The sequence below is a fragment of the Anabrus simplex genome, chromosome 1, assembly GCF_040414725.1.
Source record: "Anabrus simplex isolate iqAnaSimp1 chromosome 1, ASM4041472v1, whole genome shotgun sequence".
Lineage (NCBI taxonomy): Eukaryota > Metazoa > Arthropoda > Insecta > Orthoptera > Tettigoniidae > Anabrus > Anabrus simplex.
This window is the reverse complement of record NC_090265.1, coordinates 989,673,024-989,697,686: the sequence shown is the minus strand read 5'-3', so window position 1 is coordinate 989,697,686 and position 24,663 is coordinate 989,673,024.

Below are 24,663 nucleotides of genomic sequence, written 5' to 3'. Positions count from 1 at the left end.
AAACTACTGAAGACATTCGAACCAAAATTTATATTTAGCATCCACCTGTCCAAAGGTAGGTTTTAAACGTAAATAACATTTCATGTTCCGGAATGGACTGGCGGATTATAGGGAACCGAAATGGTGATTTTACTCTTCCACAATATATACAGAACAAGACCAACCTGACTGGAAATCGAACAAACGTGATAGAATTCCACCTCTAAACCCTTTTTTCATGTGCATTTTTTCGTCAGGAGGATTAATAAGGGAGATATCATGAATGGTCACTTTTGCAGGTTAAGTCCAGCGGACATAGCCCAAAAGGTGTTTTACATGGAGCAGATTCCTTATCTATGTAAATCAAATCGTAACGACTGTGTGCCTCTACACTGACTATTTTGGCGAAATTTTCGTACAGCTTTCCGCTTAAGGGGTAATAATGACCATCTGCATAATTTTTTGGTTTAGTTTCCTGAAAGTCCTAATTTTTACCCGCCTCGCCCAAAATACAGATTGCGGCATAATCTGCCAGAAGAAAAAGAAGATAATTGAAATTTGACAAAATTATACGTTTTAGCCTGTAATGAATGGAAAACTACCAAGATCATTACATTTTTCACTTTTTATCCCCGAAGAATATCGAAATATGCAGGCAATTTTAATGATGGTGCACACCTTTGGAAATTCCTATCACATAACGGATTGCACAATCTCCGTTCAATTTGGAATGATCTACAACCTTGGTCTTATGACTTTTTGCCGTATCTGTATCCCTTTTACGTTTGATTTTTCTCTGTTAATCGATTTTAAGTCAATTTGGAATTTTCACATGCATAATTCATACTTTCAATTACTTATATGAAATACAGAATCATCAAACTCTTCACGAAAATTGGCCCACCCAGTAGCCATATATGAGCCAAATGCTATGTACGTAGCTGTCACATAATTAACCGAAAAGTAATGTAATGTGAGATAATCTTGCAAAAACTTTACCCTGTTCCACGTTTCTAACTCAATCTGACCCAAGAATAGACGACATATCATAGGACCAGCCATTTAGGCCACTAAATCCGGCGTGTCTTATGGTATAATCCTTTGTCGATATGACGTACGTTTAGTAGCAGTTAATCTGTAAATGAAGGTCTTCAATATTGTAAACACGCATATACTTTCGTATGTTGATATATATATATTCATTGATGTCGATTTGTAGCGATCGAGAAAGGGTGTGTCTGCTATTGTAATCAGTACTCCCCACACCGACTTTGACTGGCAGTAGGAAAGGGTTCCTTCTCCAACTCCCGTCTAACTGTCATCAGTAAGGAAGGCCTAAAATTGTAATGAATAGTTCACTTCTCGATTTTACAAGTGAGCATGCAGTTTTGTGTAAAACTCCCCTACCCGATTGTGTTTGGCAGTAGGCAAGGGTGCCCGCCATTATAAAGAAATGTCCTCATCTAAAATGTGACTGGCATTAGGCATAGTGCCTGCTATTTTGATGGAAACTCACCAACTTGGTGTGACTGGCAGTAAGCTGGCTGGCAGTAGGAAAATGGGCCTGGCATTATAATGATAACTGCACAAGTCAATTTCGAGTGATAGTACGGTAATTGCCTGCCATTATAATAAAAACTCCTCAACTGTAATCTGTCTGGAAGTAGGAAAGGGGGGCTGCAATTTTAACGAAAACTCCCCAAACCGATTCTGTCCGCGTAGTAGGCAATGGGGCCTGCAATTATAATGTAAACTTCCCAACTCGATTGTGAATGCCAGTAGGCAAGTGAGCCTACCGTTATATCACAAATCCGTAACAAACCCTTTACATTGGAAACAACGTACGGGGACCTCCCCATGCTCTTTCTGGGATAACGCTAAGAGACATGCAATTTTAAAACAATCTTATTTACTGCATGTACACTATTTACTTCGATATTCGAATACAATGTAGAATACCGCAGCGAAGCACGGGTACATTCGCTAGTTTATATATATACACGATATATAAGAAAAACAGAGGTCGAATAATACTGTCCTGTGGGATATAACACTTTATCGTTACAACATCAGATAATTCTTCACCTATTCTAATTTTTTGAGTTCTATTATCCAGAATTTTAGCCACCCATTCAACCACTCTTTTCTCTACTCCAATAGCTTTCACTTCCATCAGTTGTGTCTCCCAGTTCTGTTCTATCAAAAGCCTTGAATAGGAAAATAGCGATACAGTCCTTCTGACTCTAAAATATCGGCTATATCTTGCTGGAATCAACAAGTTTAGCCTCACTGGAATAGCCTTTTCTAAAGTTTAACAATGACTTTCTGGGCCTTCTACAACGTTGGCGGCTCAAAAACAAGACTTCTACAGGACTAAAGTAGAATTCACAGTTCGCTCTAATATAATAGTAATACTTTCTGTTTCAACTTCTGCACTGCAACATTCCGCGACTTTCTGTTGGCTTTTTTATTCAGCAATCTCATAGAGATATGAACATTTTACATGTTCACAGACGTAAACGAATGCAAGCGAATAATTTTACTGCAGCTATTAAACTTGCACATCATATACAGGTATTCATTAGGTTAACTCATAAAGCCATTTATTGACGGTGCTGAAAAATTTAAGGACGTCATAACTTCAATCATTGAGGGTTAAAACGGGGCACGACATTACACGTGTCATAGCTGAAGGACACAAAAATGGTGTTATTCATGCATGTAACAAATATTTATGCCGGTCTAACGTCAGTCAACGAACCCATTGTGGCGGAGTTTGATGTGGGATCGTGAAGCATTTCGAGTCTCGTAAAGGACAAATGATAGTCACTCAGAACAATGTATCAGGATCAAATGGCGTCCCATCTACATTATTATAGAAATAAGTTCCCGTAAGAAGCCTGGAGACTTAGAGGTCCCTGAAAAGTTTCAAGGTGTGTACCATTTGACAATTTTTAAAATCTCTGATCACTACTATACCATCAAAGTCTTCTGAAGTGTTCTCAGGTGGGCCAGAAACTGAAATGCAAAAAATGCGATAGAGTACAGATATAGCTAAAGAGAAGCTAACTTAAAAATAAAATAAATTATGTGCACTACTCGAACGAGAATACCAATTAACGTTTTTTTTGCTATTGGCTTTACTTCGCACCGACACAGATATGTCTTATTGCGACGATGGGACAGGAAAGGGCTAGGACTGGGAAGGAAGCGGCCGTGGCCTTAATTAAGGTACAGCCCCAGCATTCGCCTGGTGTGAAAATGGGAAACCACGGAAAACCATCTTCAGGGCTGCCGACAATGGGGTTCGAACCCACTATCTCCCGAATACTGGATACTGGCCGCACTTAAGCGACTGCAGCTATCGAGCTCGGTAGCAATTAACTACAAGTAATAACAGACATAAAGTTATGAATAAATGCATACATACATCATTACAGACGTTTCTTTTTACAGTTTGCTTTACGTCGCACCGACATATATAGCTCTTATGGGACAACGGGATAGGCAAAGGATAAGAGTGGGAATGAAGCGGCCGTGGCTTTAATTATGGTACAGAGTCAATTTGCCAGTATGGTAATGCTAAACCGCGGAAAAGCATTTTTCGGGCTGCCGACAGTGAGTTTCGAACCCATTATCTCTCGAATACAAACTCACAGTCTGCTTCTGCTTCTTCTTCAATATTGTAGCCAAACTACCAAGGTAACACCCTCCAACCGTTCTCTGGCTGCTCAGCGAAGCAACAGATATAGAAAAATATATTCAAGTGGTTTGATAACACACAGTTTACAAGTACTTCAAGGACGTGTATGCACTAGAAGAGCTTACATTGCATGCTGTACCGCTCCACCTGAAATCGCCCAGGTGGCAGATTCCCTATCTGTTACTTTCCTAGCCTTTTCCAATTTCTTTGAAATCATTTCGGTAAAGGCTAGAAAAGCAACAGATAGGGAATCTGCCACCTGGGCGACTGCCCTAAATGCAGATCAGTATTGATTGATTGATTGATTGATTGATTGATTGATTGATTGATTGATTGATTGATTGATTGATTGATTGATTGATTGATCCGCAATCCAGCGGAGAAGTTCCCAAGTCAATCACTGATTTAGGATATTTGCAGAAGAAATATGAGACACGATATCTTCATTTTTATGAAATACTACAGTAGAATACAGAGATTATACAGAGTGATTCTCTTATCCATGGCAAAACGTCGGGAGGCGTCTCGAAAGACGGTAAGGAGGTTAGTAAGCCAAGAAGTGTGGTCCAATACGCCACTGCTGTATGTTTATTACGGTTGATCACAGTTGGAGGAGAACGCACATCGTTTAACGTTGCTTCTATCAAGTGATACAGATCTAATCGTTGCTTATTGCGGAAGCTACGTCGCTTCTCGCCCAGTACAGAGTAGACCATGTGTTACACGATGTGCAATCGTCACAGTCTGCCCACAGACTGCAGCACTCGTACACATCCACCTCTCACATTTACATTTAAATTACGTATGATATGAGTGTTACCAAGTTGCTCTAGCGTTATCAGATGCAGGCCTGGATGCGTAATTACTGTCTTAGCACCACACAGTTGTAACACATAAAAAGTAGTGAACGGCACTATACATCTTGGCTTCGTTATCTTCCTTATCACTTCGCAATTCACTTCCTTGCTTTTTGCTATAGAGGAGAGACTCACCCCATATAAACTGGTGGAAATAGAAAAAGCAACACGCCCCTGTGTGGAGACACCACAGTGCACAATATGATAAACGACTGCATTGGCAACGTGATAGTAATACACTTCAGAATTCTGTTACCGATGACTAGGCGTGACGACACATCACCTGCCTCCAAGCACCTGTGTATCTTGAAGGAGCATGACATACTCTACATTAGCACTGTATTCAGCACCTCTAGAACATATTAGAAACAAGACGTACAAAATAGCACAAGGTGGGTATACATGTTAATCAGGTCATCGCCGATTCAGAATATTTGCAGAAGAAATATGTAATGAACTTCATTCCGCTTCCGTATTGACTTTAAATATCTAAGATGAAATTCTAAAAGAATTTAATTGTATAAAGTCCATTTAAAGACGCGATTGCGTTTTTGATTGTATTTTAAGATTGATTTGTTAAGAGTGAAGCCCTGTTTTCCAGCGTTGACTTAGTTATATGTAACAAAGGCTTTTCAGTCTGTCAAACACACAGCAAATACAATGTAAATTACAACACTATAAACATACCTGTAAAATACACACTAACATACAAAGAATGACATGTTTCGTTCTACAAGAACATCCTCAGATTCTATCAAATCACTTAAAAACAAGCTTATATATGTACAGTATTGTTTACGTAGCGTAAACTTGTCAATGATAGAGAGTTTAGTGATAACATGAAACAGTAATGGTAAAAATAAAAATATATATACAAGTATTAAGATCATGAAAACTTACGTACTTATCTAGACGTAGACATACTTCAATACAAACACGCTCAGTATTTCGATATTGATTGGGCCACATCTCATTCATCTTCAAAACCTTCGAACGTTCACTAATAGGTACTCATGGTATGCATTCTATGTACAATATTCGGCTATTAACGCATTCCTAACCAACGACTATTAATACAGAGTGAATATAAACTATGCGGTTTGCTCTGCAGCAACAAGTAAATTATGAATCAGCTACATCTCTTGAGGAAACAGTGGAATACTTGAAAAATAACAATTACGGTCACATTTTGTCCTCTGTGGCTTTCTCTACAGCTGAAAGGGGATAATGGTTAACAATGGGAGATGTTAAAAGAACATTTTACTAGACATTACAAATGTATTATTCTGACACGAAGAAGTGCATTTACACTCCCGTAAACCGATCGATGAGAGTGTTTGATCTTGGCTCAGTTCGGTGCTATTTCAAGGTGCTGGCATACGTCAGAATCGTGTCGGCATATTTACCGGCACGTAAAAGAACTCCCGCGGGACTAAATTCCGACACCTTGGTGTCTCCAAAAACCTCGGAAGTAGTTAGTGCTACGTAAAGCTAATAAAATTATTATTATTATTATTATTATTATTATTATTATTATTATTATTATTATTAAAACCGCCTGTTGCCATTCATTTATGGATACAGTACGTTTATTTCGATCTCTACGTACAAACCACATAACCACCGGAGGTGCTATATGAAGATTCAAACAGCCTCTGAGCTGATGACCTAACATACCCGTATAATTGATAGAGATCATCCTCTGTGTACTGTAACCCTCAGCGCTCTGTCTGTCTGTCTGTCTGTCTGCCTACCAACCGGAACAGTATCACCTCTAAATCGATGGGCGAAATTCATGAAATTTTGTACACACATTCTCAGAGGGATCTTTCACATGATTATCTATTAAATTTCAAGATACAAATCTGAAAACAGTGCCTGTGAAATAATTAAATTATAGCTTACTTCTAGACCAGATATTATGCTTATGTGAACATAGCAATAACAAATTTGTTAATATGAAGGGGGTATACAGCATATTGACAACTCCAGGATATAGGTAACTCCCGGACCAGATAATCATGGTGACATGAGCATAACAGTTAATTTTTTAAGGGCATCATGTAGTGAATACCGTCATTACATACATATATATACAAAAGGGTACATTTTTTCTGAAATCCGCAAAAATAGTTCTAAATCGTGTGAAAGTCAATGAAGACCTACATTTGCCACGCTGTTCAGGTCTGCTGTCTTTCCTCTGAGCGCACGGAGACCGTTCATAAGCAATAGGTATATGGTATCCACCATCTGCTTTTCTGCATCGCAGTTACCCTGAGGTGAGTCCTTCCATCCCCACTTGAAAAGAGTCGCAACACATCTGTCATGAGCAGTCCTCACCCTGTTCAGTAACCCCCACTGCAGTCTGGATAAATGGAATTCAACCGACAACTCAGATGATGGCGAGGTAGCTGGAACTGTTGTTGCCACTATTGTTTCCAGTCGTCTCATATGTCGTCCTTTAGGTTAATTGCAGTTCACTTATAGGTTCGTCTTAATTTGTATTTTGGCATGGATCACGGATGTGCCTACAGGTGAAGTATTTTACTAAAAATAGGTAGACAAGGATGTTTTTAGGGTGAATGTGTCCTGTTATGATGTGCATTGTCGGGTTCAGCTGGATGTCTGTTAAATTGTTAAACCAAGTTCAACGGCAGTATACCAGTGACATAAGGTTATTGATATGAAAACACAGTCACTCTCCGAGCCAGGAGAATTATCCATTTAAGGTTAAAATCTTCGACTCGGCCCGGAATCGAACTCGGGGTGACAATGCTGACAATCCAGCCAAGGAACCGGACACTGTGGTGATGGACAGCTGCTGACTGGTTGAAGTTCCCGATATTCTTATACCGGATTTGTCTCCGGACCCATGGTTGGAATAGTCCTTAGTAAATTATCTTTTCTAATTGACGTTAGACTTCTAATAGACCAACATCAGGAGCATTAAAAGCTTCAAAGCTTCTCATAAGTATAAGAGAAATGAAATTAAAATGTACGACTTATGTTATATTTTTTGTTTACCACTTTCAAACACATTCAGAATTTGAAATTCGAACCTTGGTACATTAAATTCGTAAAATAAAATTACCAAGTACATGTCTGCAGGATTTAAACAATACTGGTTTAGTACGTTACAAAGAAAGTTACAACTTTGGTTTATCTTTTCATATACAAAGAGCAAACAAGCGGCTGCCGGACGGAGCTATCTTTATATCTACCTGTTTTCAGACCAACTCTGCTATACGGGAGCGAAAGCTAGGTAGACTCAGGTTATCTTATTCATAAGTTAAAAGTAACAGACATGAAAGTAGCGAAAAAGATTGCTGGTACAAACAGGTGGGAAGAATGGCAGGAGGATACTCGAAACGAGGAGATAAAGGTTAAATTTCGATGAAGCTGTGCGTATCAGGCGGTCTCGGCAATGAAGTCATGTGCAGCGAATGGAGGAGGACAGGTACCTAGGAGAATAATGGACTCGGCCATGGTGGGTAGTGGGTAGTAGGCAATCACGGTTAAAGCCAGTTTTCAGTGACAATGACGACGGGTGCATTCTGATAGGATATATTTCAACGTACTGACCCAAAAATTATTACACTGACTGACAGAGCAAATGCAACACCAAGAAGGAGTGGTTCGAAAGGGTTGAAAGTTGGGGAAAAAACAGAGACGGCACGGACGAATAATTGATGTTTATTTCAAACCGATATGCAGGTTACACAATGCGCACGGCATCGACTCAGTAGTATGTAGGACCACCGCGAGCGGCGATGCACGCAGAAACACGTCGAGGTACAGAGTCAATAAGAGTGCGGATGGTGTCCTGAGGGATGGTTCTCCATTCTCTGTCAACCATTTGCCACAGTTGGTCGTCCGTACGAGGCTGGGGCAGAGTTTGCAAACGGCGTCCAATGAGATCCCACACGTGTTCGATTGGTGAGAGATCCGGAGAGTACGCTGGCCACGGAAGCATCTTTACACCTCGTAGAGCCTGTTGGGAGATGCGAGCAGTGTGTGGGCGGGCATTATCCTGCTGAAACAGAGCATTGGGCAGCCCCTGAAGGTACGGGAGTGCCACCGGCCGCAGCACATGCTGCACGTAGCGGTGGGCATTTAACGTTAGAGGTGACGTGGAATCATACGCAATAGCGCCCCAAACCATGATGCCGCGTTGTCTAGCGGTAGGGCGCTCCACAGTTACTGCCGGATTTGACCTTTCTCCACGCCGACGCCACACTCGTCTGCGGTGACTATCACTGACAGAACAGAAGTGTGACTCATCGGAGAACACGACGTTCCGCCATTCCCTCATCCAAGTCGCTCTAGCCCGGCACCATGCCAGGCGTGCACGTCTATGCTGTGGAGTCAATGGTAATCTTCTGAGCGGACGTCGGGAGTGCAGGCCTCCTTCAACCAATCGACGGGAAATTGTTCTGGTCGATATTGGAACAGCCAGGGTGTCTTGCACATGCTGAAGAATGGCGGTTGACGTGGCGTGCGGGGCTGCCACCGCTTGGCGGCGGATGCGCCGATCCTCGCGTGCTGACGTCACTCGGGCTGCGCCTCGACCCCTCGCACGTGCCACATGTCCCTGCGCCAACCATCCTCGCCACAGGCGCTGCACCGTGGACACATCCCTATGGGTATCGGCTGCGATTTGACGAAGCGACCAACCTGCCCTTCTCAGCCCGATCACCATACCCCTCGTAAAGTCGTCTGTCTGCTGGAAATGCCTCCGTTGACGGCGGCCTGGCATTCTTAGCTATACACGTGTCCTGTGGCACACGACAACACGTTCTACAATGACTGTCGGCTGAGAAATCACGGTACGAAGTGGGCCATTCGCCAACGCCGTGTCCCATTTATCGTTCGCTACGTGCGCAGCACAGCGGCGCATTTCACATCATGAGCATACCTCAGTGACGTCAGTCTACCCTGAAATTGGCATAAAGTTCTGACCACTCCTTCTTGGTGTTGCATTTGCTCTGTCAGTCAGTCAGTGTACTTGAGAAATTATTTTTTTTAAATAAAAAGTTTTTAAGTTTACTTACAGGTAATTTAGTGTCAGTTTTTAAAGTATATTACAGTATTTGAAAACCGAGACTAATACACGTGTTGCAGTTACTACAGTTGTACATTGTTGAAGAAAACAGGAATGTAATACTACAAATACCTAATAATCACATACAAATATATAATATTGATGATACAACGTAAATTAATGCCAATAACTCCTCAGCAATGCAAGATAAAATAGCTACAACGCAGCGTTTTATTAAATGTTTGTTCTGTTAAACTGACTTAGTTTGATGGGAATGTGCGCTTGAGCACATTCAGTCCAGTGTTTTCATTAAATGAAACATGTATTCAACTTGATGCCTTTACAGGTCGTCGTGTCTGGGAAAATAACCGTAAATTGTACCCCGGATGAGCGTCTGTCTCGACATGTGATGGCTAACATACTTGCGTGACAGAAAACTATTAGGATGGTGACCTATAGCGTAAATTGGGACTTTTTCTTTTAAAATGATGATATATTAGTTTTCTTTACCATAACCCGTTCCTTCACCCCTGGCTCCACTGCACAGTTTGATAAGCAACTCTTACGACGTAATACCATTTCAATCAGGCATAATTTTAACGCTATAGGTTTATTATCCTCACGTTCATAAGAGTTTCACAGAAAATATTGTGCTTTTATGATTCGCCTTTCTGGTCTTCCATATGGCTTTCATTTTACTCTTCCCTTCCTTTCTTCAGTCTCCTTGGAACTTCATTCTCTGGCTGTACTACCCATCTGTTTACTTTTTTACGGAACTGATTTCTGTCCAATATTTCTAATATATCTATCTAGGCTTTCTCCAGATCCTTTTTGACTTCTTGGATCCATGGTAGACTTTTCAATTCTCTGCTCTATATCATCATCTTGTGTGTAGGCCTTGCTGTTGGGAGTCTGAACGAATGCATAACATTTCAAACTTCGTTTTCTAATATCTGCTGCCAGGTAGGGCAGTTTCTCTGTTTCATTACGGGATTTTAGTTTGTATCCGTCTTCAGTGTTTCCTAGACCAAGAATTTTCCTCATGATATTTCGTTCTTCCTTCAGAATGTTCTCTAGATTCCCTTTTCTATTGAGTACCAGCGTTTCGCTCGCGTATAGAACTTCAGTTTTGATAACAATATTGTAGGACCTGATCTTTGTATGTGTGGACATGCATTTTTGTTGTAAATATCGCATGTTCTCCAGGACGCTCACTTGAGTTCCTGTACGCGAACTCCGTATTTTGTGCTTACTTTCTGAATGTTGAGTCTAATTCAAATGAACTTACTTTTCTCAAATGAAATTTGTAACCCAACTTTTTCAGCACATTCCTTGAGGACTTATATTTACTGGATTGCTGTGATTATTATTATTATTATTATTATTATTATTATTATTATTATTATTATTATCATTATTATAAGATGCGAAAAAGACCAGAAATCTGATCACGCAAAGCTCACTTGGAAGTTATGCATTTCCTTCTTTGCCAGCCAGCCTTCAATTTTTCTCTCATCGTGGTTCTTCTGTTCACTTGGCTCCTGTCTTGTTCTTGTGTTTTCTCTCTGACTCTACTTCCCACTTGCTGATTTTCCTTCTGTAGCAGGTTCGGTCTGCGATGTCGGCCACTCTGATTCCTGACTTTCCCAGGTCTTGGTGGATTTCCGATGTCCACCTGTTTGTTTTGATGTTATCTGTTGCCTCTAGTAAGATTCTTGTCAGTGTGTTTTCTGGAAGGCGTTTTATGTGTCCGTAAAATTTCAGGCGTCTTTTTCTGATATCAGCCGCAAGGTTTGAGAGTTCCTCGGTTTTTGTACGAGATTGCAGTCTATATCCTTCGTCAGTCAGTTTTGGGCCGAGAATTTTTTTTTATGATTTTACGTTCCTCTTTCAGGACGTCTTCAGTACTGTTTTTCTGTGAAGATCCAGTGTTTCACTCGCGTATAGTATTTCAGGTTTGATCATGATGTTGTAATGTCGAATTTTGGAGAATATTGAGAGTCATTTTTTGTTGTAAATGTTTTGCGTTCGGCCGAGGGCTCTCTTCATTTTCTGGATGCGGAACTCGGGGGCCTTTTGTTCTTTTCCTGTTGGTACTACATTTCTCCGAGATATCGGAACTCGGTTACTTTTTCGTATGTGCCAAATTTCGTGTTCAAATTCTGGAGGTTGCAGTTGTTGCACATGACCCTGGTTTCATGAGAAGGAGATTTGCAGGCCGAATTTTATCTGAGCATTTCTTCACGGTTTCGATTTGGCCGGTTGCCTGTTGTTCGTTTATTGCGAGGATCGCGAGATCATCTGTGAAAGCGAGACAGGAGATTTTTACATGTTTTCTTGTCATACTTAACGGCTGCCAATTTCCTTGAGCTTTTAGAGCTTGTTCACATTCTCTCATGATTTTGTCCAGGGAAAGTCCATCTCCTTGTCGGACACCGGTTTTTATCTGAAAATTTTCAGATATATTTCGCACGAATTTTAGTTGGGAGGTTGTGTTGGTGAGAGTTAGTCTGATGATGTTCTGAGTCTTGTTGTCCAGTCCGTATTCACTCAGTGTTTGGAAGAGGGATTGTCGGTCAATGGAATCGTATGCTTTCTGGAAGTCCACAAGGTGCAGATTGTGTGTTGTTTTCTTGTGTGTCGTAGTTTCAAGATGGTTTTCAGATTGAGTATCCGTTCTGTACAGGACCTGTGGGGCCTGAAGCCCGCTTGGTATTCGCCTATGGGTGGTTCTAGTCGTTCCTATGTTCCTTAGAAGAGGGATGCGTGGAGGATCTTGTATGCGACTTGCACCAGGGAAATTCCCCTGCAATTGTTCGGTCACCTTTTTTGTGAAGTAGAACGAGAAGGGAGTTTGTGCAATTTTCTGGCAGTTTTTCCGTTATCCATATTTCTTGTATGATTTGTGTGAGTTCTTGGAGTGAATTATTTCCTAGGTGTTTAAGAAGCTCTGCTACGATGCTGTCATCTTCAGATGCCTTGTTGTTTTTCAGTCGTTGTATGTGTCGGTGTATTTCCTCTTATATAGGTGGGAATGAGTCTCGGTTTGAGTTCGGCTGGGGTCTATGTGGAAAGCTTTCTGTTCGTTCTGGGCAGTTTTGTAGTGACTGGAAGTATCTCGCGAGTTCCTTGGTGTTTTCGCCATCTGTGAATGCCAATTTTCCGTTTTTCCTTCTGAAGCAGAGGTTCTTGGGGCGTCAACCTATTTAATCAGTTGCGGAAGACGCTGTAAAAACTCTGGTGTTGTAGTTGCGGAAGTACTGTTCGGCCGACTTCAGTAGGTCTTCCAGGTATTTCCTCTTGGTTTGGCTGATGCATTTAGAGGTCTGTCTGCGGACTTCGCGCGGATTTCTTTTTTCATTTTCAGATGTACGGTTGCTGATGAATTTCTGGTATGCGTTTTTCTGTTCAATATAGCTTGGACACATTCGTTGCTCCAAAAACGGTCTCTGCTCTTTTTCTTAACTGGTATTTGTTCTGATGCACTCTTCATAATTTTTTAGTGAAATTCGTTCCAGGTTTTTGCTGGGATTTTTCTCTGAGATTTGATGTTTTTATTGTGTTATGTCCATTTTTTTTGTTTGTCTTGGATTTCTAGTAGAAGCGTTTTGGGTAAGTTTCACTTTGATTCCTGTTAGATGATGGTCCGAGTGAATGTTGGCTCCTCTGCGGACTTGGACGTTGTGTAATTCTTATTGTGCTAGCAAGGAGATGGCGACATGATCGATCTGGTGTTTGCCGCAGCAGGTGTTAGGTGATTCCCATGTGAAGAGCTTATTTCGGTTTAATCCGTACGGATGTTATGATTTTCAGGTCGTGTTATTGACAGAGCTCGATGAGGCGTTTGCCGATTTTGTTAATATTTTCGTGTGCTGAGAATCTTCCTACGGATTTTCTGTAGCACTTTTCTTTACTAATTTTAATGTTGTAATCGCCGAGGAGAATGGTTGTGCTTTTCAGGAATTTTTATGGGTGTGGTTTCAAGTTTGTTGCAGAAGTTTTCTGTTTGTTTGTAATCTTTGCGGTAGCCTCCGTGGCTCAGGAGGCAGCGCGCACTCCTCTCACCGCTGGGTTCTGTGGTTCCAATCCCGGTCACTCCATGTGAGATTTGTGCTGGACAAAGCGAAGGCCGGACAGGTTTTTCTCCGTGTACTCCGGGTTTACCTGTCATATTTTATTCCAGCAGCACTCCAATATCATTTCATCTATCATTCATTAATCATTGACCCAGAGGAGTGCGACAGGCTTCGGCAGCTGGCACAATTCCTATTCTCGCCACAAGATGTGGGCTTCATTCATTCCATTCCTGGCCCGGTCAAATGACTGGAAACAGGCTGTAGATTTTCATTTTCATTTTCTGATCTTTGCAGTCGTTGGTGGGTGCATGGACATTTACAAAGGTGTAGTGGTGATTTGCACAGCAAAGTCGCAAGGTCATTAGTCTGTTGTTGATGGGTGTGACCTCTTCTACAGATTTCACGATCTTTTTGTGTACGAAACAGCCCATGCCTAACATTGGTGTGGCTTTTCCTACAGTTCGTTTAGTTTTGCTCTTGAAAATGCGGTAGTTATCATATTCTGACGCCTCCGACTCGGTGAGTCTGGGCTCTTGTACGGCGAGTAGCTGGATTTTTTGCTGATCTAATTCTGATGTTAATCTGAGAAGTTTGCCTACTTTCAGGAGTGTATTGATGTTTAGCGTGCCGATGTAGAAGGGCGTTTGCCAGAGTGCTCCAACTCTCTCTTTCGCTTAAGCCCGGCTCCTCCAGAATCGGAGTGGCCGGTTGCCGCCTTTGTTTTCACTTGGCGGGTGGATTGGTTACCACCTGAAGTAATGTTGTTCTTACTTGCACGATTCATGGTGTGATTGTTCTCAAGCGACTGGGTTGATGCCGAGGGATCGGAGTACAATCAGGTGGATGAGTTCCTGAAGGTTTTCTGAGGCAGCAACTCCGACTCCTAGTATAGACGCTGACCAGTTGCCGCACCATATGCCTTTTTCTATCTAGTGGCTCTTCCACCCTATTATTACATTTGGTCATTTAGTACCTCGATATTTGTTCGTGGCGTTGACCTCTGCAGATCTTTTGCCACTAATTTCACCATATGAGAGGAACCTGCGTGTAAGTGGAATTGCGGAAGTGTATAGTGTTGAATGTGAGGAAAGGGATGTTAAGGACGACACAAACCCCCAGTCCCCAGGCCAGGCATATTAATCATTTACAATTAAAAACCCCTGGTCCGGCCGGGAATCGAACCCGGGGCCGCCGGGTGACAGTCAGACGCGTTGCCTCCTACACCGTGGGGATGGACAGCACAATACTTACTGAGGATAAATGTAAGGTTGGAGATTCTGCAGTTTTCAAGCAACGGGAAAATGAAGACAGGGGCAGCTTACAAGATAACTGTACAAAGTATGAAAGTGTACTGCCCACTTTAATATCCACTACGTATGTAAGATATGAGATGTAAAGAGCATGTAGTGTACTATAAATTCGATGATGCAGTTTCGCAGGCACCTTGTGTTGTATAACATGAGTTTACAAGCGAGACAACTCCGCCATTGTCCGGTCCCAAGTCCGGAATGAGAAAGGAGGATGGTTGGCAGATCTGGCACCCGGCTATCAAATTGCTAACGTCGGGTGTTGGGCGGCGCTAAATAACCTGTCTCCTTAAAGGGGTCAACGGCTTCGGGCGGATGAGCTCCCTTAGGTGGGGTGATGGCCCCTCAGTGGAGGAAATGACACTGGAATCCTTCACTTGAAGACCCAATGGCAAACAAAACAAGCGGAGCAGGAACCTTTCACTTTGGTTCCCAACGGTTGTGGAGGCGGATAAGGTCATGCCAGACGGACTGGCTGTGGAGGTGCTACTCACTCATAACTGGAGTCTGCGGCAGTCTGTTGCAATCTCGGTGCCTAACTCTGCACATGCAATCTCATATGTGCCGCAGGATATTGCTTCGAGACCATAGTGTGAGGGTCACTTTCTGGCAAGTCGCGAGCCTCCTTACAAAAATCGACGCCTGTGGCACTTTTCCTGCTCCTTTTTTCACTTCGATCAAGTCCAATGGCGATGGGGCAAGGATGATGGAGACAGGTTTTGGGTAAACTGGGAGCCTCTCGTCCGGATCTGCATGTTGGCGGCAGATGTGTGATGGTCGTCTTCATGACACTCAAGAATTCGGTCGTACGTCTGTGCCCACCCTGAATGGGGAATGCCATAAAATGTGGGCTAAACATCGGAAGTCACCCTTTCCCCTGGCTGGGCTGCCGCACTCAGCGGATAACCCCACATGCGGTCGAAATACGGCAGATGAACCTAAAATTTTAATTGCATCCTGGAATGTCAGAATATTGCTAGGTAACGACAACAGTGACAGACCCGAGAGAAGAACAGCTCTCATCATCCATGAGCTTGCTAGGCTAAACACAGACGTCGCTGCACTGAGGGAAACTAGACTATCATTTGAAGGGAAGATCGTTGAGTCTGGATCGGGCCATACCATCATTTGGAAACAGAAGGAGGATGGAGAGGACCGTATTCATAGGGTTGGATTCGCAATTAAGACGAAACTGATAAATGATCATCAGCTCACACCCATCGCATTCAGTGAAAGGCTCATGTCACTCCGCACACCACTCTCCGGAGCTAGGTTCATGACACTCATCTCTGCATACGCCCCCACCCTGAAATCTGATGAAGAAATTATCACCATTTCTACCACCAGCTGAACTCCATCATCACCAAGAAAGCACCGTCAGACAAACTGCTATTAATTAGTGACTTCAAGGCTCGTGTCACTCCATATACCACTCTCCGGAGATAGGTTCATCACACTCACCTCTGCATATGCCCCCACCCTGAAAGCCGATGAAGAAATTAAGAACCACTTCTACCACCAGCTGAACTCCATCACCACTAAGATAGCACCGTCAGACAAACTGCTACTACTTGGAGACTTCAATGCCAGAGTGGGAAGGGATAATCGGTTGTGGAGAAGTGCAATGGGCAAACATGGTATTGGTAATTGCAATGCCAACGGTCTGCTACTTCTCACCCTGTGTGAAAAACACTAACCGTTACAAGACCACATGGATGCACCCATGATGTAAGCACTGGCACATCCTCGATTATGTCATCAACAGACAGTGTGACAAGAAAGATGTTCTCATCACTAAGACTGCGAAGAGTATTGATGATTGTTGGACAGATCACAAACTTCTGATCTGTCTACTCAGAATATCCTTCCATCGGAAACCAGCTGTGCATCACCCAAGCAAGCTCCGGCGCAAGTTTGCCACTTTAAAACTCTCTGATACATCCACATCGTCAGACTTCAAAAATGCGATCATCAATCGATTGACAAGCAATCCAGTATGCACAAATGACGTGGAGCGAGAATGGTCAACACTCCAAAGGGCTATCATTGCGTTAGCTGAGGAAATCACCAGCTACAAGAAAAGAAGACTGGTTCCAGGACAACAATGAAGACATTCTGAGCCTTAACAGTGGCAAGATCCGTCATCCAGTGTGAAGAAAGCTGCGTTTCAAGATGAAACAGTAATGTCAGATTCATGTTAGAGAAATGAAGAACAATTGGTGGTAGAGAAGGCTCTAGAACTCCAAAGACTATATGATGCCAGTGATCTACGGTCCATCACGCTCTTCAGTTGGAACTCTGAAAACAGTTGATGGTGCTTACAGCCTTACCGATGGTAGAGACATCCTGGATAACTGGAAGGAACAGTTCTCAACTCCTTTAAACCGAAACTCCACTGTTGCCGATGACTTTCTACGGGGCGAGCCACAACTTCCCCCTCAACTATGCATGGCGATGCCACCAAGTCAGGAATTCTGTGTGGCACTTGATAGGCTAAAACCTAGGAAAGCATCTGAACGAGACAACATCCCTCTCAAACTAATTCAAGGTGGAAGCTTACCCCTAGAAACGAGGCTCTTCATCCTCCCAATTTAGGAAACCCAAAAAGTACCCGGCGATCTCAAAAATGCCAATATCATTACTATTTTCAAGGAAGGTGACCGTAGTATATGTGGCAACTATCTTGGCATTTCTCTGTTATCTATTGTAGGTAAAATTATCACAAGGATCCTCCTTAGCCACTTGAAAGTCATCTCCGAGAGGTACTGTTGACATGATATTTTGTGCAAGGCAATTCCAAAAGAAATGCAGAGAACAAGAGAAGCCTCTGTATTTTGTGTTTTATGACCGGGAAAAGGCCTTCGATAGTGTTTCAAGGCTCGCTTTGTGGGCAGTTCTGAGACGCTTTGACTGTCCTGAGCATTTTTGGGCCTGGTGCAAGCACTTCATGATGGTATGACTGGACACATTCTCCATCAAAACAACTTCTCCGAACTATTCCCAATCACACATGGACTGAAGCAGGGTTGCGTACTTGCTCCAACTGTGATTGCCTTGTATCTGGCGGCCATGCTTTATGAAACAACAGACAACCCCGGCGTAGAGATTAAATACCGCTTTGATGGGGGCCTCTTCAACTTGGCCAGACTTCACTCGCGAAGACATTTTAGTGTTACTAGAGTAACTGAAATGCACTTTGCTGATGATACCGCATCTCTGGCTCTTACACCTGAGGAACTGCAACAGTCAGTCAACAGTTTCAAGGATGCATATGACCTTTCTGGCCTCAACATCAACGCCAGAAAAACCAAGGTACTTGCTCAGCCTGCCCCAGGGACTAACATCCCAGAATTTAACATAACTATCTCAAACACCAAACTAGAACATGTAGACCACTTCACTTACCTTGGGAGTATCTTGTCAAAGAGCTGTTCTTCAGAACAGGTTGTGCAAAAGAGACTTCGTGTGCCCATCTAGCCTTTGGCCGACTATCGTACAGATTCTTCAGGAATGAAAACCTTACAATTCGCACAAAAGTAATGGTGTGCCAGGCTGTAGTCATCTCTACACTTCTCTATGACTGTGAAACATGGACCTTATACCGCCGTGACATAAAAAATCTGGAGTTCTCTCACCAGAAAAAACTACGCTTCATCATGAACATCAAGTGGAAAAACTAAGTTTCTAATTTCCAAGTTATCAAAAAAGTATGTACTAAGAGTGTAAACGCATTGGTCGTTGGCCATCGCCTCAGGTGGGCAGGATATAAGCGCCGTATGAATGACACCAGACTACCGTGTCAGATCCTCTATAGTGAACTTGGCTCCGGTACAAGACCACGGGGCGCCACCCTGAGACGTTTCAAAGACCAACTGAAGCAAATCTTAAAGATGGCAGAAATAAACCCACAAACCTGGGAAGCACTTGCCAAATATCGTTTACTTTGGCAGCAAAATGTCTGTGCCTCAGTTTAACACTTCGAATAAGAACTCCGCCGCAGACATGGAAATATTAAGCGACAGTAACGCAAAATTTGCCAAACCTAGCCAAGATCTCCCTCAGCTGAGCGATGTGTGGACATATGTTCTACGAAAGTATTCGGCTGTACAATCACCGGACGTTTAAGCACAAACTGCTGTGAATTGAAGTGAGCTATTAGCCAGGAAAACTGTAAACTCGGAAACGAGTAACTGCCGACGACGACAAGCAAAAGACATAATAGTTTTTGAGTTTTGATTTTTCACAATATTCTATGTGATTCTTCCGCGGTCTATTCACCTGTGATATCCATTAAGTTGTACGAGATTATTTTGGTTACTGAATTTTGTAATTTCATCTTCTTGCTGAGTCTCCACAGAGGGATTTCGTTTAGTTAAGTATTCAGATACACAGTGCAATTCTAGATACTCTAAAAAACATTTATTCTTATTCTGAAAGTACATAACGGTAATGAAAGACTGAAATATTTCCAACCTGTTTTTCTCAGAAGTGGGTTCGAGCCCCACTGTCGGCAGCCCTGAAGATGATTTTCCGTGGTTTCCCATTTTCACACCAGGCAAATGCCGGGGATGTACCTTAATTAAGGCCACGGCCGCTTCCTTCCACTTCCTAGGGCTTTCTTCTCCCATCTTCGCCATAATACATATCTGTGTCGGTGCGACGTAAAGCAAATAGCAAAAAACAATGTTTTTCTCAGAAGTAAGATTATTGATACTGTGTTTGCTTGTAATTCCACAATGTTTTTATCACAACCCGAATGAAAACTGTGCAAAATATGATAGATATACATGTGCTCGTGACATTGTCGACAGTTTAAAACGGTATTATAAACCTAACATTAGCCGATGTGAAAAATATGTGTGAGAGTAGGCTGTGTTCTATACACAGTGATTTCTCGCAACTGAACACCTAACTAAACACTGGAAGCTCAAAAACATCAAATGTGCATTTGTCAGCGAATTTGTCTTCAGATTATTAAAAATTGTTCAAATAAACATGCACATTACGTCGGCTATCAACTCTTGAAAGAATCGAACGGGGGTTACGCCCGCAAGTTCTGACGTACAGTGTGATCGGCATTGTATCTAGTCAGTATGGGTTTGATGTTCTATTGCTGATATTTTGTCTATACATCTTGTAGACAAAGTCGATGTACAATGGGTCTGTGGTGCGTAAGTACCGTACAAATGGGAAATATTCGGGGAAAATTATAATCTATTTTGGTACCACACTGGTTTGTTGGAGCTCAATGGGCGCACCGATGCCTCTTAATCATTAATAGGGTGACCATGGTCCACATCTATGAGGTCTAAATCATTTTCCATCACTGGGGAAGTAGCCTGCATGAGCTGGGCTAGAGCTCCAGTAGCGCCTCTCGACGCTAGACGGTCTTAAATTTTGAGGCGCTCTCGATAAGCCTTGTGACGCTCGGAATTGGTGATATTTGGGCCTCTTCAATGTCTAATAAGCTTCTCTATCTTAACGAATATGTTTTCTATCATTTGGAAGCCATTTACTGTCCATGGATCATGACAGTTTGCAAAATCATGAATTTCGCCCTTCTGCGCCATAATTTTCAAATGTTCTCTATTTGATTTATTTTTGCGGGACACTTTTAGAACTCATTGACGCAAACCAAACACTATCTGCCTCCATACTGGAGTACAGAGATAAATTACAGTAATTGTTAACCACGCGATTTTAGTATTTCAAGATGGCAACGCTATTTTATCGCACACAGGTCAGATTCATGTGCACGGCACATTGCTCCTTTCCCTTCACAATGAGATATTGAACACTGTCATTGTATCTGTTGTCTAGAAATTATTTTTCTAGAACTTTCATGTATTTGTAACACTCACAGGCCCAATGAGGTTCCGAAACTATAGGCGTATTGTATGTCAGAAAGCGTATTTAACCAGGTTCCTGAAGCTTGGTGCTGTAAATTGTTAGCGATCAAATAGCTCAAATTCAAAAAGTGTCCTCTGTGTCTTACGGGCATATCGTGTGAAAAATAAATTTTATCGTTAGAAAGTGATCATATGTTAGCATAGTCGGAAAAATAACATAAGTCCCACATACTTTCCAGGGATGAGGACTTCGATGAAAGCAATTCTTTATGTTTTTACCATTGGCTTAACTTCGCACTAACACATCCGAAGGTTTTTGGCCGCGCAATGATGGGAAACGGATAGGATTATGAGGGTAGTGTTCGTGGCCTTAATTAAGGTACAGACCCAACATTTACATGGTATGAAAATGGGAAACCACGGAAAACCACCTTCAGGGCTGCCGACGGTGGGATTGAGACCGATTATCTCCCTAATGCAAACTCACTGCTGCGTGAACCTAACCCAGAAATGCTTTATAAAGTGCATTAACTTTGTCTGAAGTCAATGAATTTACTAACGTGGATAAGAAACACCCAGAGAATTGCATTAGAGTTCAACGCTTCTGCCCATAATAAATGAACCCGTAGCACAACAGTTCGTTAGGCCATGGCCTGACAGAAAGTCTGATGCTGAGCCAGATAGCCTGCAGATACTGGAGTGTCACGTAGTCAGAGTCACGCCATTCTCTGCCGTATTGCTTGGTTTTCATGACTTGGTCCGCTACCTTTTGTATTAGAAAGTTGCTCAATTTGGTCTTACGAGGTTGACTGAACCACGTTTCAGCTGTGATGGGATTTAAACCGAACACGGCGTCGCCGGGTAAGAGACAAGATACACTAAGCTACGAGGCTGACTACCGTTTGCTCATAGCACGTAATATTTAGCACAACTCCTTGTTGGTTTATGCTCTGTCAGCAGCACCAGCACTGGTCATGCAATACGCAGGGCACTTTGCTTGTTAGATAACTCGAAATATGCTCTACTTCCGTACTCAGTTATACTAATTCGCTTCTGTTTTCAGGAAAGCTCTTTCTGTGGAGAGCGTTTGCTTCTGGATCCCAAAATTAAGGGCTCACACCCGACAGAGGAAGTCGGACTTTTGACGGCCGGAAACAAATATATTCATACGATATCGGCATATAAATATCTAGTGGCACACTTAGTGTTTACCCGAAAAAATGCATTAAAACTCATAAATTGTGAATAAAGAGGTCAATTTCTCTGTCATTGTGGAGAGTAAAAGGGAACGTAGAAACTGACAAGCAAGCAGCCTACATGATGCCAAATCTAAATGACTGCATGTGGTAGCTGAGGCCATACGATGATGATGATGATGATTATTATTATTATTATTATTATTATTATTATTATTATTATGATTATTATTATTATTATTATTATTATTATTATTATTATTATTATTATTATTCAGCCCTACTAATTTCCAGAAAGAGAATCAAACTGAAAGAGGTTCAACACTGTCTTGATCGTTTACGGCTAGGATAGCTGACGACTGGAATGTTGGTCATTCGAAGGGGATATTGAGAATAGAATTCGCACACAGCTGGCAGGTTAGCCACCAGCGAAGAGTTATCACGAGAGCTGGCTGCGCGGTACTGATCGATTATATAATATTAACATGCATTCAGGGGATAGTAGATCCGAACCTCACTATCGACAGCCCGAAGATGGCTTTCGGTGGTTTCTCATTTTCAAACTAGGCAAATGCTGCGGCTGTACCTCAGTAAAGACTACGGGCCCTTCCCTCCCAGGTCTAGCCTTTTCCCATACTATTACCGCTAATCAAACCGTTTAAGAAGGTACACGTTAAACAAACGAGTTCTCCCTGAATTTCACAAACCTTATGATTTGATTAACATTCATGTAATAATTGTTTAAACGTTACCAGAGAAGTGTCTTGTTGTCGGGAGACTAAAAGATATTTTAACACATTCATTTTCTGGCTTACCTCTCTCTGTACCGCTCCCACGGTTTAGGGGTAGCATGCCTGCCTACCAGGAGGTCCCGGGTTCGAATCCCAGCCAATTCAGGTATTTTTACCTGGATCTGAGGGCTGGTTCGAGGTCCACCCAGCCTACATGAGTACAAATGAGGAGCTATCTGACGGTGGGATGGCGGCCCCACTTTAGAAAGCAAAAATAACGGCCGAGAGAATTCGTCACGCTGACCACACGACACCTCATAATCTCCAGGAATTCGGGCTAAGCAGCGGTCGCTTGGTAGGTCATGGCCCTTTGGAGCTGTTGCGCCATGGGGTTCACCTATCTATCATATGTGTGTGGGTGTGTGTGAAGAGGGAGTAAACATCTTATAGTGTCTGTAGGCTATTATAGTTTGTATCTTAACTTCGTGCAAGAAATTGGTACTTTTATAACAATAAGCTATGAAGGTCCCATCATTCGAGCATTTTCCTGGAGTTAAATAATGCGGAAACCATGCAGAATTCTGATGATGATGATGATGATGATGATGATGATGATGATGCTTGTTGTTTTAAGGGGCCTATCATCGAAGGTCATCGGCCCCTATGTGCAGAATTTTTACCGCGACTGTAGATATTAAGTTTCGAGTACGCCTGTCTTCTAATTACATGGCAAATGGCTGGAGTAACGAGAGCTCATGTGCAGAGTGCTGTCCTACGCCACAATTCGACACAAAAGAGCAAATAAGAAGGAACGCCAGTTAAGAATGGTGGTGCATGAACAGCTGTTCCGATTCTCCGCCAAGAAGTCGAGGATTACTCAAGACGTCAACGTCTCATGGTCTTCCTGTTCGCTCGGTCTACAATACACATAAGTAAGCTGGGCTGATTGGTACAGACGTTGCCTTTCTGAGCCCAAGTGTGAGAGTGTGTTTAAAGATGCTTAAATACGCCAGCATCGTGTCAGTTCATTTACTGGCACATGGGACCACAATCTAGCACCTCGATGTCTTTAAAAACCGTAAAATTAGTCAATGGAACTTAAACGAATTATTATTATTATTATTATTATTATTATTATTATTATTATTATTATTATTATTATTATTATTATTATTATTATTATTATTATTATTATTATTATGTGCGTATGGACCCAATGGATCACGCAAAGCTCTAACGATTCTGTTTTCTGAGTTGCCAAACAGCTCTCATCCTTTCTCCGTGGATCCTTTTTCGTTCTTCTGTCCACTTTGCTCCAGTCTTCTTTTTCACTTCGTTCTCTGGTTGCACTTTCCATCCATTAATTTTTTTCCTATAAAGGTTTCTGTCCGCGGTGTCATTATTATTATTATTATTGTACCGAGAGGTAGCGCCTTAATGAACTCCCCTAAGTGGAAACTACTACAACAGGAACTTAGAAACTTAATCAGAAGATGTCACCACTGAAAAATTAAGTAATTGCTTTGTTGTGCAGTTTCCTAAACTAACTGAATTTCTCCTTGTTTTGTTTGCCATTCATCAAGAAGTTTGGACATTTTTCCACAGATGACACTACCAAAAAACTATGATCATGCACCCTGGTGCAAGGTGTAAGAACTTAAAGAAGTTTTGTATTCCTAGGTTTTCCATAACTGATCAATGTTCATTTATATTTGGGTTGGCAACTCTCCTTTTTTCTTTCCGCCAGTTTTGAATCTGACCAACCAAAAATTCTGTAATTAATTTTCAACATATCACAGGCTTCTTGTTCGATTCTGAGTGTAACTTTGAAATTAACCAATTAAATTGAGAGGGTGTGGCTGGTTTAGTCTTGAATGATCTCGATCCTTCCCTGAGGGTTTATAAACTGAGGCTTTTTACGTTT